General features: G+C 39.5%; 1 protein-coding gene across 1 annotated transcript in view; it reads right to left on the bottom strand.

The window, feature by feature from the left end:
• Positions 1-14,566, bottom strand: part of GPC6 (glypican 6) — a 1,245,321-nt gene that overhangs the window by 485,554 nt on the left and 745,201 nt on the right. The window lies entirely within an intron of this gene.

Below are 14,566 nucleotides of genomic sequence, written 5' to 3'. Positions count from 1 at the left end.
GTGTACTATATCCTTGTTATTAAAATGTATAATAAATCTATGGTTTTATAGGGCTTCCCTGGTAGCTCAGATGATAAAATAATCTGTTGGCAATGCCAGAAACCTGGGTTCAATCCCTGGGTCAGGAAGATCCCCTGGAGAAGGGAATGGCTACCCACTCCAGTATTCTTGCTTGGAGAATTCGATGGACAGAGGAGCCTGATGGGCTACAGTCCTGGTGGGCTATAATTCATGGGATATATATCCTTTTTTTCCCCCAAAGAGCTGTTGTTAGGCATTTATCAGCATACGAGTAGGCTAACATTCTGTGAAGTATTGAGGAAGAAAAAAAATGACCCATTAGTACAAGGGAGCTACCCTGCACCTGAGGTCAGGGGCAGTGGCCAAGAGGAGCTACCCCGTGTCTGAGGTAAGGAGCAGCTGCTGAGCTTTGCTGGAGCAGCTGTGAAGAGAGACCCCACATCCAAGGTAAGTGAAACCCAAGTAAGACGGTAGTCACTGAGAGAGGGGATCAGAGGGCAGACAGACTGAAACTACAATCACAGACAACTAGCCAATCTGATCAAATGGACCACAGCCTTGTCTAATTCAATGAAAATAAGCCATGCCATATGGGGCCACCCAAGACGGATGGGTCATGGTGGAGACTTCTGACAGAATGTCCACTGGAGAAGAGAATGGCAAACCACTTCAGTATTCTTGCCTTGAGAACCCCGTGAACAGTATGAAAAGGCAAAAAGATAGGATACTGAAAGATGAACTCCCCAGGTTGGTAAGTGCCCAATATGCTACTGGAGAACAGTGGAGAAATAACTCCAGAAAGAATGAAGGGATGGAGCCAAAGCAAAACAACACCCAGTTGTGAATGGGACTCATGATGGAAGCAAGGTCTGATGCAGTAAAGAGCAATATTGCATAGGAACCTGGAATGTTAGGCCCTGGAATGTTAGGCCCATGAATCAAGGCAAATTGGAAGTGGTCAAACAGGAGATGACAAGAGTAAACATCGACATTCTAGGAATCAGTGAACTAAAATGGACTGGAAAGGGTGAATTTAACTCAGCTGACCATTATATCTACTACTGTGGGCAGGAATTCCTTAGAAGAAATGGAGTAGCCATCATAGTCAACAAGAGAGTCCGAAATACAGTACTTGGATGCAATCTCAAAAACAACAGAATGATCTCTGTTCGTTTCCAAGGCAAACCATTCACTATCACGGTAATCCAAGTCTATGCCTGACCAGTAACGCTGAAGAAGCTGAAATTGAACAGTTCTATGAAGACCTACAAGAACTTCTAGAACTAACACCCAAAAAAGATGTCCTTTTCATTATAGGGGATTGGAATGCAAAAGTAGGAAGTCAAGAAACACCTGGAATAACAGGCAAATTTGGCCTGGGAGTACAGAATAAAGCAGGGCAAAGGCTAATAGAGTTCTGCCAAGAGAACACCCTGCTCATAGCAAACAACCTCTTCCAACAACACAAGAGAAGACTCTACACATGGACATCACCAGATGGTCAACACCAAAATCAGATTGATTATATTCTTTGCAGCCAAAGATGGAGAAGCTCTATACAATCAGCAAAAACAAGACTGGAAGCTGACTGTGGCTTGGATCATGAACTCCTTATTGCCAAATTCAGACTGAAATTGAAGAAAGTGGAAAAAACTACTAGACCATTCAGGTATGACCTAAATCAAATCCCTTATGACTATACAGTGGAAGTGAGAAATAGATTTAAGGGACTAGATCTGATAGATAGAGTGCCTGATGAACTATGGACAGAGGTTTGTGACATTGTACAGGGGACAAGGATCAAGACCATTGAAAGAAAAATAAATACAAAAAAGCAAAATGGCTGTCTGAGGAGGCCTTACAAATAGCTGTGAAAATAAGAAAAGTGAAAAACAAAGGAGAAAAGGAAACATATAAGCATCTGAATGCAGAGTTCCAAAGAATAGCAAGAAGAGATAAGAAAGCCTTCCTCAGCGATCAATGCAAAGAAATAGAGGAAAACAACAGAATGGGAAAGACTAGAGATCTCTTCAAGAAAATTAGAGATACCAAGGGGAACATTTCATGCAAAGATGGGCTCGATAAAGGACAGAAACAGTAGGGACCTATCAGAATATATTAAGAAGAGGTGGCAAGGATACACAGAATAACTGTACAAAAAAGATCTTCACGACCCAGATAATCACGATGGTGTGATCACTCACCTAGAGCTAGACATCCTGAAATGTGAAGTCAAGTGGGCCTTAGGAAGCATCACTATGAACAAAGCTAGTGGAGGTGATAGAATTTCAGTTGAGGTATTTCAAATCCTGAAAGACGATGCTGTGAAAGTGCTGCTCTCAATATGTCAGCAAATTTGGAAAACTCGGCAGTGGCCACAGGACTGGAAAAGGTCAGTTTTCATTCCAATCCCAAAGAAAGACAATGCCAAAGAATGCTCAAACTACTGCACAAATGCAACCATATCACACGCTAGTAACTGCTACTGCTAAGTCGCTTCAGTCGTGTCCGACTCTGTGCGACCCCATAGATGGCAGCCCACCAGTCTCCCCCGTCCCTGGGATTCTCCAGGCAAGAACACTGGAGTGGGTTGCCATTTCCTTCTCCAATGCATGAAAGTGAAAAGTGAAAGTGAAGTCGCTCAGTCATGTCCGACTCTTAGCGACCCCATGGACTGCAGCCCACCAGGCTCCTCCGTCCATGGGATTTTCCAGGCAAGAGTACTGGAGTAGGGTGCCATTGCCTTCTCCACATGCTAGTAAAGTAATGCTCAAAATTCTCCAAGCCAGGCTTCAGCAATATGTGAACTGTGAACTTCCTGATGTTCAAGCTTGTTTTAGAAAAGGCAGAGGAACCAGAGATCAAATTGTCAACATCCGCTGGCTCATTGAAAAAGCAAGAGAGTTCCAGAAAAACATCTCTTTCTGCTTCATTGACTATGCCAAAGCCTTTGACTGTGTAGATCACAATAAACTGTGGGAAATTCTGAAAGAGATGGGAAGACCAGACCACCTGATCTGCCTCTTGATTAACCTGTATGCACGTTAGGAAGGAAGAGTTAGAACTAGACATGGAACAATAGACTGGTTCCAAATAGGAAAAGGAGTACATCAAGGCTTTATATTGTCACCCTGCATATTTAACTTCTATGCAGAGTACATCATGAGAAACGGTGAGCTGGAGGAAGCACAAGCTGGAATCAAGATTGCTGGGAGAAATATCAATAACCTCAGATATGCAGATGACACCACCCTTGTGGCAGAAAGTGAAGAACTAAAGAGCCTCTTGATGAAAGTGAAAGAGGAGAGTGAAAAAGTTGGCTTAATGCTCAACATTCAGAAAACTAAGATCATGGCATCTGGTCCCATCGCTTCATAGCAAACAGATGGGGAAACAGTGGAAACAGTGGCTGGCTTTTTTTCTGGGCTCCAAAATCACTGCAGATGGTGATCACAGCCATGAAATTAAAAGACACTTACTCCTTGGAAGGAAAGTTATGACCAACCTAGAAAGCATATTAAAAAGCAGAGACATTACTTTGTCAACAAAGGTCCGTCTAGTCAAGGCTATGTTTTTTCCAGTGGTCATGTATGGATGTGACAGTTGGACTATAAAGAAAGCTGAGCGCCGAAGAATTGATGCTTTTGAACTGTGGTGTTGGAGAAGACTCTTGAGAGTCCCTTGGACTGCAAGGAGATCCAACCAGTCCATCCTAAAGGAGATCAGTCCTGGGTGTTCATTGGAAGGACTGATGTTGAAGCTGAAACTCCAGTACTTTGGCCACCTGATGTGAAGAGCTGACTCATTGGAAAAGACCCTGATGCTGGGAAAGATTGAGGTCAGGAGGAGAAGAGGACAATGCAGGATGAGATAGTTGAATGGCATCACCGACTCGATGCACATGAGTTTGGGTGAACTCCGGGAGTTAGTGATGGATGGCCTGGCATGCTGTGGTTCATGGGGTCACAAAGAGTTGAACACGACTGAGCAACTGAACTGAACTAAACTGCGTACAAGTGAGACAATATAAGCTCTGAATAGGAAAAGACAAACCAGACTCTTTAGAAAATTTTAACGTTGGGCTTGTTCTCACTTGAGTTTGGAATGCACATTTATATCACTTCTGTGATCCAAGGATTCTTCCCAAAAATGGTCCCAGTCAATGTCACATCTGTGAAGTCTATTGGAAGCCCACACAAATCTTTTCTACAAGGACTCACCCAAAGTCCAATTTACCTACTATTCCACAGGTGAAGTCCTACTGAGGATGAGCCTACAATCAAAACTACAAACAACTCATCATGACCATGACTCACCAAACACAATAAAAAGCAATATTCATCCCTGTAAGAATTACAAATTACAACTAACAGCTCCTTTGAAATACAAGAACATAAAAAATATACTTACTGAAAGTCCTTATGGATAAGGTACATTTTATTTTTAACTGCCTAGTGGCTGTAAAACAAGAAAAATAAAACCTAGGTATCTTATATTTGGGGCATCCCAGGTGGCACTAATGGAAAAGAACTTGCCTGTCAATCTGGGAGACATAAGAGACACAGCTTCAATCTCTGCATCAGGAAGATCCCCTGGAGGAGAGCATGGGAAGCCACTTTGGTATCCTTGCCTGGAGAATTGCATGGACAGAGGAGCCCGACAGGCTATAGTCCATGGGGTTGCAAAGAGTTGAACATGACCTGAGGTGACTTGACAGACACTCACGCATCTTATGTTTAAATTTGGTCTTTGTTCAAGTTACCAAGGAGATAGACACAACTAGAATTTGTTCCCGCTACTCGAGATGTGCTGGAATTATAAACTCCCTTGTAGAGTGGCATTTCATCCCACGACTGGCCTGGCTGCATGAGGAGAACCACTGAAAGCTAGCAGGTATTAGCATGGAACCTCAAAGAAGGAGGGTATTTGGGGATGGGAGAGCTTAGCTGTGGGATTTGTGACTGAGTTATTTCAGGAAAAATAACACATCATTCCTAAAAAGTGTTTCAATCAAACCAGAGGGCCAGGACAAGGACAGTGTCTCAGTTCAGTTCAGTAGCTCAGTCGTGTCTGACTCTGTGACTTCATGAACTGCAGCACGCCAGGCCTCCCTGTCCATCACCAACTCCCGGAGTCCACCCAAACCCATGTCCATTGAGTCGGTGATGCCATCTAACCATCTCATCCTCTGTCGTCCCCTTCTCCTCCTGCCCACAATCTTTCCCAACATCAGGATTTTTTCAAATGATTCAGCTCTTCGCGTCAGGTGGCCAAAATATTGGAGTTTCAGCCTCAGCATCAGTCCTTCCAATTAACACCCAGAACTGATTTCCTTTAGGATGGACTAGTTGGATCTCCTTGCAGTCCAAGGGACTCTCAAGAGTTTTCTCTAACACTAAAGTTCAAAAGCATTAATTCTTCTGTGCTCAGCTTTCTTTATAGTTCAACTCTCATATCCATACAAGACTACTGGAAAAACCATAGCCTTGACTACTAATGTGCAAAATTAGAGCCTTCCCTCCTTCACCTGTCCTTAGTTCTTCCTGCTAACTCATCCTCAGGTGAGAGTTAGTGCCTGCCCATTTCTTGAGGCTTTTTAGTGCAGGAGAGCAGAACAGTCACAAGAAACAAGACTGGAGAGACGGGGAAAGGGAAAAATGTGTGTGTGTGTGGTTTTTTTTTTTTAAAGCTTCCGATGTTTGGGTTTGCAGGCATCTTTCAGTTGGGTTCCTGGAAACAGACTCTGAGGCAAATATTTGAGTGCGGAAGGTTTACTGATGACTAAGAGTTGGATGAACAGATGTGGACAGAGGGCAGAAATGAACCGCAATATGGCTGCAATGGAAACCTCAGGCTTTCCTAGGAGGAACTCTGCAATTTAGATTCAGGCGATTCTACTGAATGAAGTTTGCACCCCAGTGTGAGATGAGGGATGTGACTTTTACTTGTGTGTCAGTCATGATTATCTAGAATGTAGGTTCTCAGTGGAATAAGCCAGCTTCTTGAGGCATCTAATTTTGACTCTAACAATTTTTGCCTTATTTACTACCTTTAGACACTCCCCTACCCTTCTAAGATGGGATTCTGGGTAGAGCACGCACTGCATGGAATTGTGAAGTAATTGAGAGAGAATCACTATTCACTCCCACAACCAGAATTTATTGTTTTGGCCTTAAGCTATATACATTTTTTTGGATGAAGAGAGACACAAAAACTCTATGTGAAACCCACAGATACTGGGGTCATCAAAACCATGCGAAGAGAGGGCCCCATTGAGGCTTTTTTCTTTCCCTCTCTTGCCCGCCCACTTTGTGGGAAGGCAGCTGACATGTGCTGAGTTTCCCTGTGGAGAAGCCCGTGTGACAAGGAACCACCAGAAGCCTCCAAGAAAAGTCAATGCGGACCTAAGGCTCTCAGTACAAAAGCCCACAGGTGAGCTTGGAAGCAGATCTTACCCCCACGAAAGCCTTCAAATGAGACCACAGACCTAACTGACACCTTGACTGTAGCTTTAAGAGAGACCCTGAGGTAGAGACCCCCAGCTAAGCTTCACTCGAATTCCTGAGGATTGACACTTAGAGACAATAAATGTGTGCTGTTTTAAGATACTAAATAAGTTTCAGAGTAATTTGTTCTGAAGCAATAGATGACTAACTTAGCTTGCTACCCTTTGTGTGAAAGGCTTTCTGTGATCATGAATGAGGACACTAGCTAAGTTCCACTTTAAGACAAGGACGTAATAAGATGGTAAACTTTGCATCCCAGCCCAGACTTAGGGATTCTCTTCAGTGTTCAGATATCTTCCCTACATATGGCTGACCAGCTCAGATGGCATCGTGTAAGGGATTTCTGTTCATTAGGAATTGCTAAAGAGAGACTCTGGGTCTCTCAGGTGGCTCAGTGAGTAAAGAATCCACCTACAATGCAGAAGACGCAGGAGACGCAGGTTCAGTCCTTTGATTGGGAAGATCCCCTGGAGGTGGAAATGGCAACCCACTCCAGTATTCTTGCCTGGGAAACCCCATGGACAGAGGAGCCTGGAGGGCTACAGTCCATGGGATTGCAAAGAGTCAGACACAACTGAAGCAAGTGAGCACAGACAAAGACTCTAAGAGTCAATGATTACATCTCAGTTTTACTACGAAAAAAATGAAACTACTTTCCAGACAATCGTGTCAAAATTTAATTACCACTGGTAATCCAGCAACCTACTGATGAATAATAAAGTTGTCTTTTTTCTCCAAAGGAAATACTCACTAAAAATACTAATACTAATACTAATACAATAATCAAGACTGATTTTACCATCACTTTGCACCATACTAAAGGTCTATACATTTTTAAAGACCAATTTAAACATACGTTTTAAAGTCATACATAGTAACCAAGCTAAGAATATATTACCTGTTCTCTCAGATAGGGCCCTGGAAACTTGAGATGTATCCTACAAAAGAGTATATATTTAAGTGTCTTTGGGGATGAATATACCATTTCCTGGATGGTCTTATTAGGACTGGAATGATTGGCATATCATCTCTCTCTAAGGACAGGCACAGTAGCTGCACAAAAACGTGCCTTGGTTCATTCACGTGGAAGAAGTTGATATTTTGACTGCTTCAGAAATCACTCATCTTTTCCATGTTTTATACACGGCTTTGAAAATAAAAACAAAACCCACTACTGACAAGAGTGTCAAAATATATCTCAGAAGCAGCGTTCTGGACTGCCACTGCCAACATTTCAAACCATTGGCTTGTACCCTAATCACAGGCCACAACTGACATCTCTCTGATGAATTCACATGGTGGGCCAGTGGATCTGAAAAAAACAAGTTTTTGAGTTACAAAGGATGTTAAAGATCACCGAAGAACAATATTTCCTGCATCCGCCAGCATTCTACTACACTACTCAATGGCTACCTACTCATTTGAAAATTTAAGTCTTGACTTCTTTTTTATGTAGCTGCTCAAACATTTTGTATTTCAGATATAACAGAAGTTTTGTATGGGATATTTTAGATATTCAGTGTGTTTATTGAATCAAGCATGGCATATGTTTGTGTTACAGCATATTTTTTAGGGTCTGTTGCTCACATCTAATGATAGCACTTTATGAGAAGGTGGGAAATGAGATTGTTCAGTTATGAAGTACCAATTATGTATCAAAACTCTTCTCAATTTTTATTATTTTTTGTTTTTATTTTGGAAAATCTCTAACATCTAGAGAAACAGGGAGATCCTCCACACACTTATAACTCAGCTTCAGCAATTATTAAGAAAACCAATCTTGGATGTCTACTCTCCATTCATTGACCCATGAGGGTCAATTACTTTAAATCAAGTGCTAGACATCTTTTAATTTCATTCACAAATATTTCACTATATGTGATCTCAAGCGATTCTTAAAAAACATAACCACAATACCATTATCATGCCTAAAATTTAAAATGCATACTAAATATGTTCAGTGTTCAAGGCTTAATTATAAGTGTACTTATAAGCACGTTTCACTCATCCTTTTTTTTTCTGCTATTTATTTGTTGTATCTGACACTAAGATCTAAAGGAATTATTCAACTCAATGTGATTTGTAATACCTGATATCTATCTATTTATCCCAACATCCATCCATCCATACTACATCTAATAACTTGTCTGTAAAGCCTACAGAGGAGGCTTTCTCTGTCACAAAAAAAAAAAAAAAAAAAAAAAAAATACTAGCGAAGGTGGAAAAAGGCTAGAGAAAAAAAAGAAAAAGAAAGACAAATATGGTATTTCCTTTTATTTTTTAAGAAATGGCTTTTTTATGAAATTGAAACAGATGTATGTAGAAAAAGAATAAAGCTAAGAAACTAGTTAAATTTTACAGTTCAATGGGAACATAAAAAGAGTGTGTAAATAATGCAAGGTGGAAAATTAGTATCAAACCAGACATTGGAATAAAATGGTTTAGGAGTGCAGAGCAAGAATAAAAATATCTTTAAAAATTGAAGAAAAAACTTTTCTTCCCACTGTTTTGCATAAATTATACATATTTTTTCTTAATCTACATAAGAAAGGTAAATTTAAGTGAGTTTCCACAAAAACCACCGCTGTGCCACTTGACCTTGTGAGCTCTGAAAGGTGATTATGGTTTCTGTGCCTCAGTTTCCCTCTCTGCAAAATGGAGAAAATGTTTATATTTACTTTCCAGTATTTGTGAGCATGAAGTAAGATACTATATGTTATACAGTTAGAAGTATGCATTTGTTCGTCAATATGAAAAAAATACAGAGAGTTGGAACATAAAGAAGGCTGAGTTTTGAAGAACTGATGCTTTAAAACTGTGGTGTTGGTGCTGGAGGAGACTCTTGAAAATCCCAAGGAGATCCAACCAGTCAGTTCTAAAGGAAATCAACACTGAATACTCATTGGAAGGACTGACGCTGAAGCTGAAGCTCCAATACTTTAGCCACCTGATGTGAAGACCTCATTGGAAAAGACCCTGATGATGGGAAAGATTGAGAGCAGGAGGAGAAGGGGTGGCAGAGGATGAGATGGTTGGATGGCATTATTGACTCAATGGACATGAGTTTGAGCAAATGCTGGAAGATAATGAAGGACAGAAGCGCCTGGAATGCTGCAGTCCAATGGGGTCACAAAGAGATGGACTGAACAAAGAACAATGAAAAAAAAAAAAGACTGTTTAGTATCCTTAAAATTTAGCTACTCTTGTTTTTTTAACTCACCTGTCATGTCAGCAGATGTGAATTGAGATAAAGAAATGGAAAAACATCACTCTTAAGACTTTATCTGCCACAGGCATGTATACCTGTGGTGGATTCATTTTGATATTTGGCAAAACTAATACAATTATGTAAAGTTTAAAAATAAAATAAAATAAAAAAAAAAGACTTTATCTGAATAAATAAAGCATTTTCTTTCCTATGTAAATATAAAGTGGTTAAGACACAATGTGAAAATTTTGGCTTTATATTAAACACTTCTAAAATTTTTTCCTTATCCCTAATATGTGTTGGGCAAGTCAGTGCTTTTCTCAAAACATTAAAGGAGAATTTCTGTCTTTTTACAATCTATTCAGGCATGCCCAATGCATAGAGAATCGAATGTTTTCTGACATGTTCAATTGCTCTTTCATTTTTAATTGCAAGTCAGTCAGGATTCAACTGCAAGATCCCTTTTCATATGCCCTGATGTTTCTTCCTTTTCTGTAAAAGAAATCCTTTTCCATTTTTTTTTAAATATGTGAATTGAATGCTTCTAATTTAGAATCTGTCACCCTCATAACCTCCCAAAGCTCTGAGAACATCAAGAGGATTTTCTTTGTCATTCAATTTTCTGATGCCGTTCTAAGTTTCTCTCTTTTTATTTGCCTGAAAAATCTTGCTCATTGGAATTTTATATTCTGGACAGCATTTTTTTAAACCAAACCAAACCATATATATATATATATATATATATATATATATATATATACACACAACATTTTTAAAAACAATCATTACAATAACATGGTAAGTTCCCTGAAGTCTTAACAATCTATGAACATTAAATCTATGAGTCAGTCAGCTGTGGCAGTTGTTAGTTAATTTGTAGCTAATTCTACAAATTAAGAAAGAATCACTGGAGTTCAAATTTAACTGAAATGAAACTGGTTGACTTTGATTAGTCTTTTAGGCTTTAATACTTAAATACATTATATAGGGACTAGAGCATTAACTGGGCTTGCTTTCTGTTTCAGAGTTTTGTTTGACAATTATTAAGAAAAAGTGGCTATACTTAAATTAATTTAAAATATTTAAAGTATATCAATATTTGGAATAAACTTGCATGCCATGGGAATTATCTTAAAGGGTTAGTTACCATAGTTAAGATCATAAGAGATCTTCTGTCTCTGTTTCGACTGGTTGGTTTTTTCCAGTGGTCATGTACACATGTGAGAGTTGGACTATAAAGAAAGCTGAGCACCAAAGAATTTATGCCTTCAAACTGTGGTGCTGGAGAAGACTCTTGAGAGTACCTTGGACAGCAAAGAGGTCAAACCAGTCAATCGTAAAGGAAATCAACCCTGAATATTCAATCGGACGGACTGATGTTGAAGCTGAAGCTCCAATACTTTGGCCATCTGATGTGAAGAGCTGACTCATTGGAAAAGACCCTGATGCTAGGAGGGATTGACAGCAGGAGGAAAAGGGAGAAGCAGAGGATGAGATGGTTGGGGATGGGATCACTGACTCAATGGACATGAGTATGAACACTCATACACTCCTAGAACACTGTCTAGGAGACAGTGAAAGACTGGGAAGTCTGGCGTGCTGCAGTCCATGGGGTTGTAAACAGTCAGACACTACTAAGGGACTGAACAACAACAATAACAACTACTTGGGAGTATTATTTCTTTTTTAAGCAAGGCAACTCTATATTTGTAAAAGTCTTTAAAAATAAAAAGTTCTTCATTAGAAAGTGAAAGGCACTCAGTCGTGTCTGACTCTTTGTGACCCCATGGACTATAGGCTCTATGGGATTCTGTAGGCCAGAATACTGGAGTGGGTAGCCTTTCTCTTCTCCAGGGGATCTTCCCAACCCAGGGCTAGAATGCAGGTCTCCCACATTGCAGGCGGATTCTTTACCAGCTGAGCCACAAGGGAAGGCCAAGAATACTGGAGTGGGTAGCCCATCCTTTCTCCAGCGGATCTTCCCAACCCAGGAATCGAACCGGAGTCTCCTGCATTGCAGGTGGATTCTTCACCAACTGAGCTATCAGGGAAGCCCTAAGTATTGAGTTTTGTGAGCATTTACATAGTTTCTCTTTCTTAGAAGTTATATTAAAAGGTAACTGTTTAGTCCCTAAGTCGTGTCAGATCCTTTGCCACCGCTTGGACTGTAGCCCACCAGGCTCCTCTGTCTATGGGATTTTCCAGGCAAGAACACTGGAGTGTGCTTCCATTTTGAAACTGTTTCAGGGGATCTTCCTGACCCATGGATTTAACCCATGTCTCTTGCACTTGGCAGGAAGATTCTTTACCACTGAGCCACCAGGAAGCCCATTAATATAGGCTTTATAGAATAAATTTAATATAATATTATATTTTATATAAAGAGGCAAAAATATTATATATAAAGATAGGTTAAATTTTCAGAGTATCACAGGTAGGTGAAAACTTGTGCTCTTGAGGTAGTTTTTAAGGTTATCACATAAATATAGAGCCAATTCAGAGGTGTTCCAGTTAGGTTCCCAAAAACATTCTTTTAAATGTCTAATGACACAACTGATTTGATAACTGACAAGTAATTTGTCACCATATAGCTGACAATATTTGTTTAAAGGCTGTTCTTGAATAAAGTGAATACTTGGCTATCCCTTGAAATTTCCATCCCAATCTGGGATACTAACTTGAAATTAGAATCCTTTAAGGATAATTTAAAAAATAAATATATATGAAGGAATACAATAGTTTGACATCTAGGATTTTAGCAAAGTCACTGTCGCATGTAATTTATAACAGGAAAGAAATCACTGGAACAGAAAACATTCAATAGCACCATGCGGAGCTCTCACTTCAATTCCGTGTCAGTCTCTGACTTTACCTTCCATCTACTTCTTACAATTTTACTACCATCTTCTCATCCATTCTTTCTATTAATTCCTCAACCCGACAAAAAAAGACACTGGTTCTGAATAGGATTAAGAAGCATCTCGGAGAAGGCAATGGCACCCCACTCCAGCACTCTTGCCTGGAAAATCCCCTGGACGGAGGAGCCTGGTAGGCTGCAGTCCATGGGGTCGCTAGAGTCGGACACAACTGAGCGACTTCACTTTCACTTTTCACTTTCATGCATTGGAGAAGGAAATGGCAACACACTCCAGTGTTCTTGCCTGGAGAATCCCAGGGACGGGGAAGCCTGGTGGGCTGCCGTCTATGGGGGTCGCACAGAGTCGGACATGACTGAAGTGACTTAGCAGCAGCAGCAATAAGAAGCATCTTGCCCACCTGATAACTACAACATATGGTTTCTCATCTTATGATGTTGCAAGAAGCAGTAAACTATAACTTACTTCTAAGTCCTATATACTGTATGTTAAGCATTGTTGTGAGCATAATCATGATGCTATTTAATCATAGAAGGTAACTTGTACAGCTGAAAACCTGCTCATGGTTTCTACTGAATGAGATTTCTAGGTAGGGCTCTCATTTTATTCTTATGAGTTTCCCTAGTGAATTTTATTTTAATGCATTGGGAAAAGTAAATAAACCATTTCATTTTTATTTCCCATTTCATAAAATGCTTCTCAAGTAACTCAATTAATGCCCAAACCAATATTTGAGTAGGCGCATAATGTAATTAAAATTTCATAAAACTGCTATAATCATAGTAGCTTAGTAATAAGCAAGCTTATTTATCACACAAATGATTTCTTTGGATTTCTAATATGTGCTTTATTAAGCTAACTCAGTAATAAAAGATACATATATATATATATACACACACACACACGTGTATACACACACACACACCCCTTTCCTGCAATGAAGTTTGTTGTTCAAAAGAGACACTTAATAATCACTGTTTTCTTCTAAGAAACAAACACCTTTTCTTGCAGTTTGGCCTAAGAATAACTTAACAGGGTGAAGACAGAGATGGCTAAATCCCATTTATGTTTTCTGGATAAGATGTGCATCCCAGAAAGATATGAGGTACACCATGACTTTGGAAATTTTATTGGAATTTGAGATCCTCTACATCCCAAATGCAACTCACTGATATCCACGACACTAGTTAGTAGGCATGGTGGTACATGCTAGCATGTGTAATACCGTTGTTCACATGTCTACATATTTGTCTCTTTATTCTTTCTTTAGTCTCGAGAAGTTTGTCAGTGATTTCAAACTTTAGTGCAAGTGAGGACCAAGCAGAAATTTGTTAAAAATCCAGGTTCCTGCACACAGAGATTCTGAGTAATTGTAGCTAACTGAAAACTAGGAATATGCATTTTCTACAGTCAACCCAAGGCAATATGATGCAGATGGTCCACAAATTAAGCCTTGAGAAATAGTACCTGTGCTAACAGAAATCTCATCTTTTAATTGAACTCCCTTGCAATTCCTCCTTGTGTCCATTGGTAGCCTGTATTTATTTAAAACATATTATTTTATACTGTGTCTGACTCAGAATAATATAACAATATAATAAAAATCAACGGAGGAAAATTTGGCACGGCATTGCCCAGTAGATATTAATTGTGAAGTATATATATCTAATTTTAAACTTTATTATAGTCCCATTTAAAAAATAAAAAGAAATGGGTAAAATTGAATTTTAATAATGCATTTTATTCAACTCCATATATCCAAAATATTATTACAATATGTAACAACATAAAATATTGAAAGTTCTATTCTTTTTTATGCTAAATCTTCAGAATACAGTATGTAATTTATACTTAACAGCTCATCTCAGTTTGAAATAGCCACATTTTGAGTGATTGACAGCTACATGTGGCTAGTGTCTACCATATTGGACAGCCCAAAGTTGGAAGACAGCATT

This window comes from Bubalus kerabau, chromosome 12, assembly GCF_029407905.1.
Source record: "Bubalus kerabau isolate K-KA32 ecotype Philippines breed swamp buffalo chromosome 12, PCC_UOA_SB_1v2, whole genome shotgun sequence".
Taxonomy (NCBI): Eukaryota; Metazoa; Chordata; class Mammalia; order Artiodactyla; family Bovidae; genus Bubalus; species Bubalus kerabau.
Note: the sequence above shows the minus strand (reverse complement) of the source record. Positions and strands in the feature narration are given on the sequence as shown.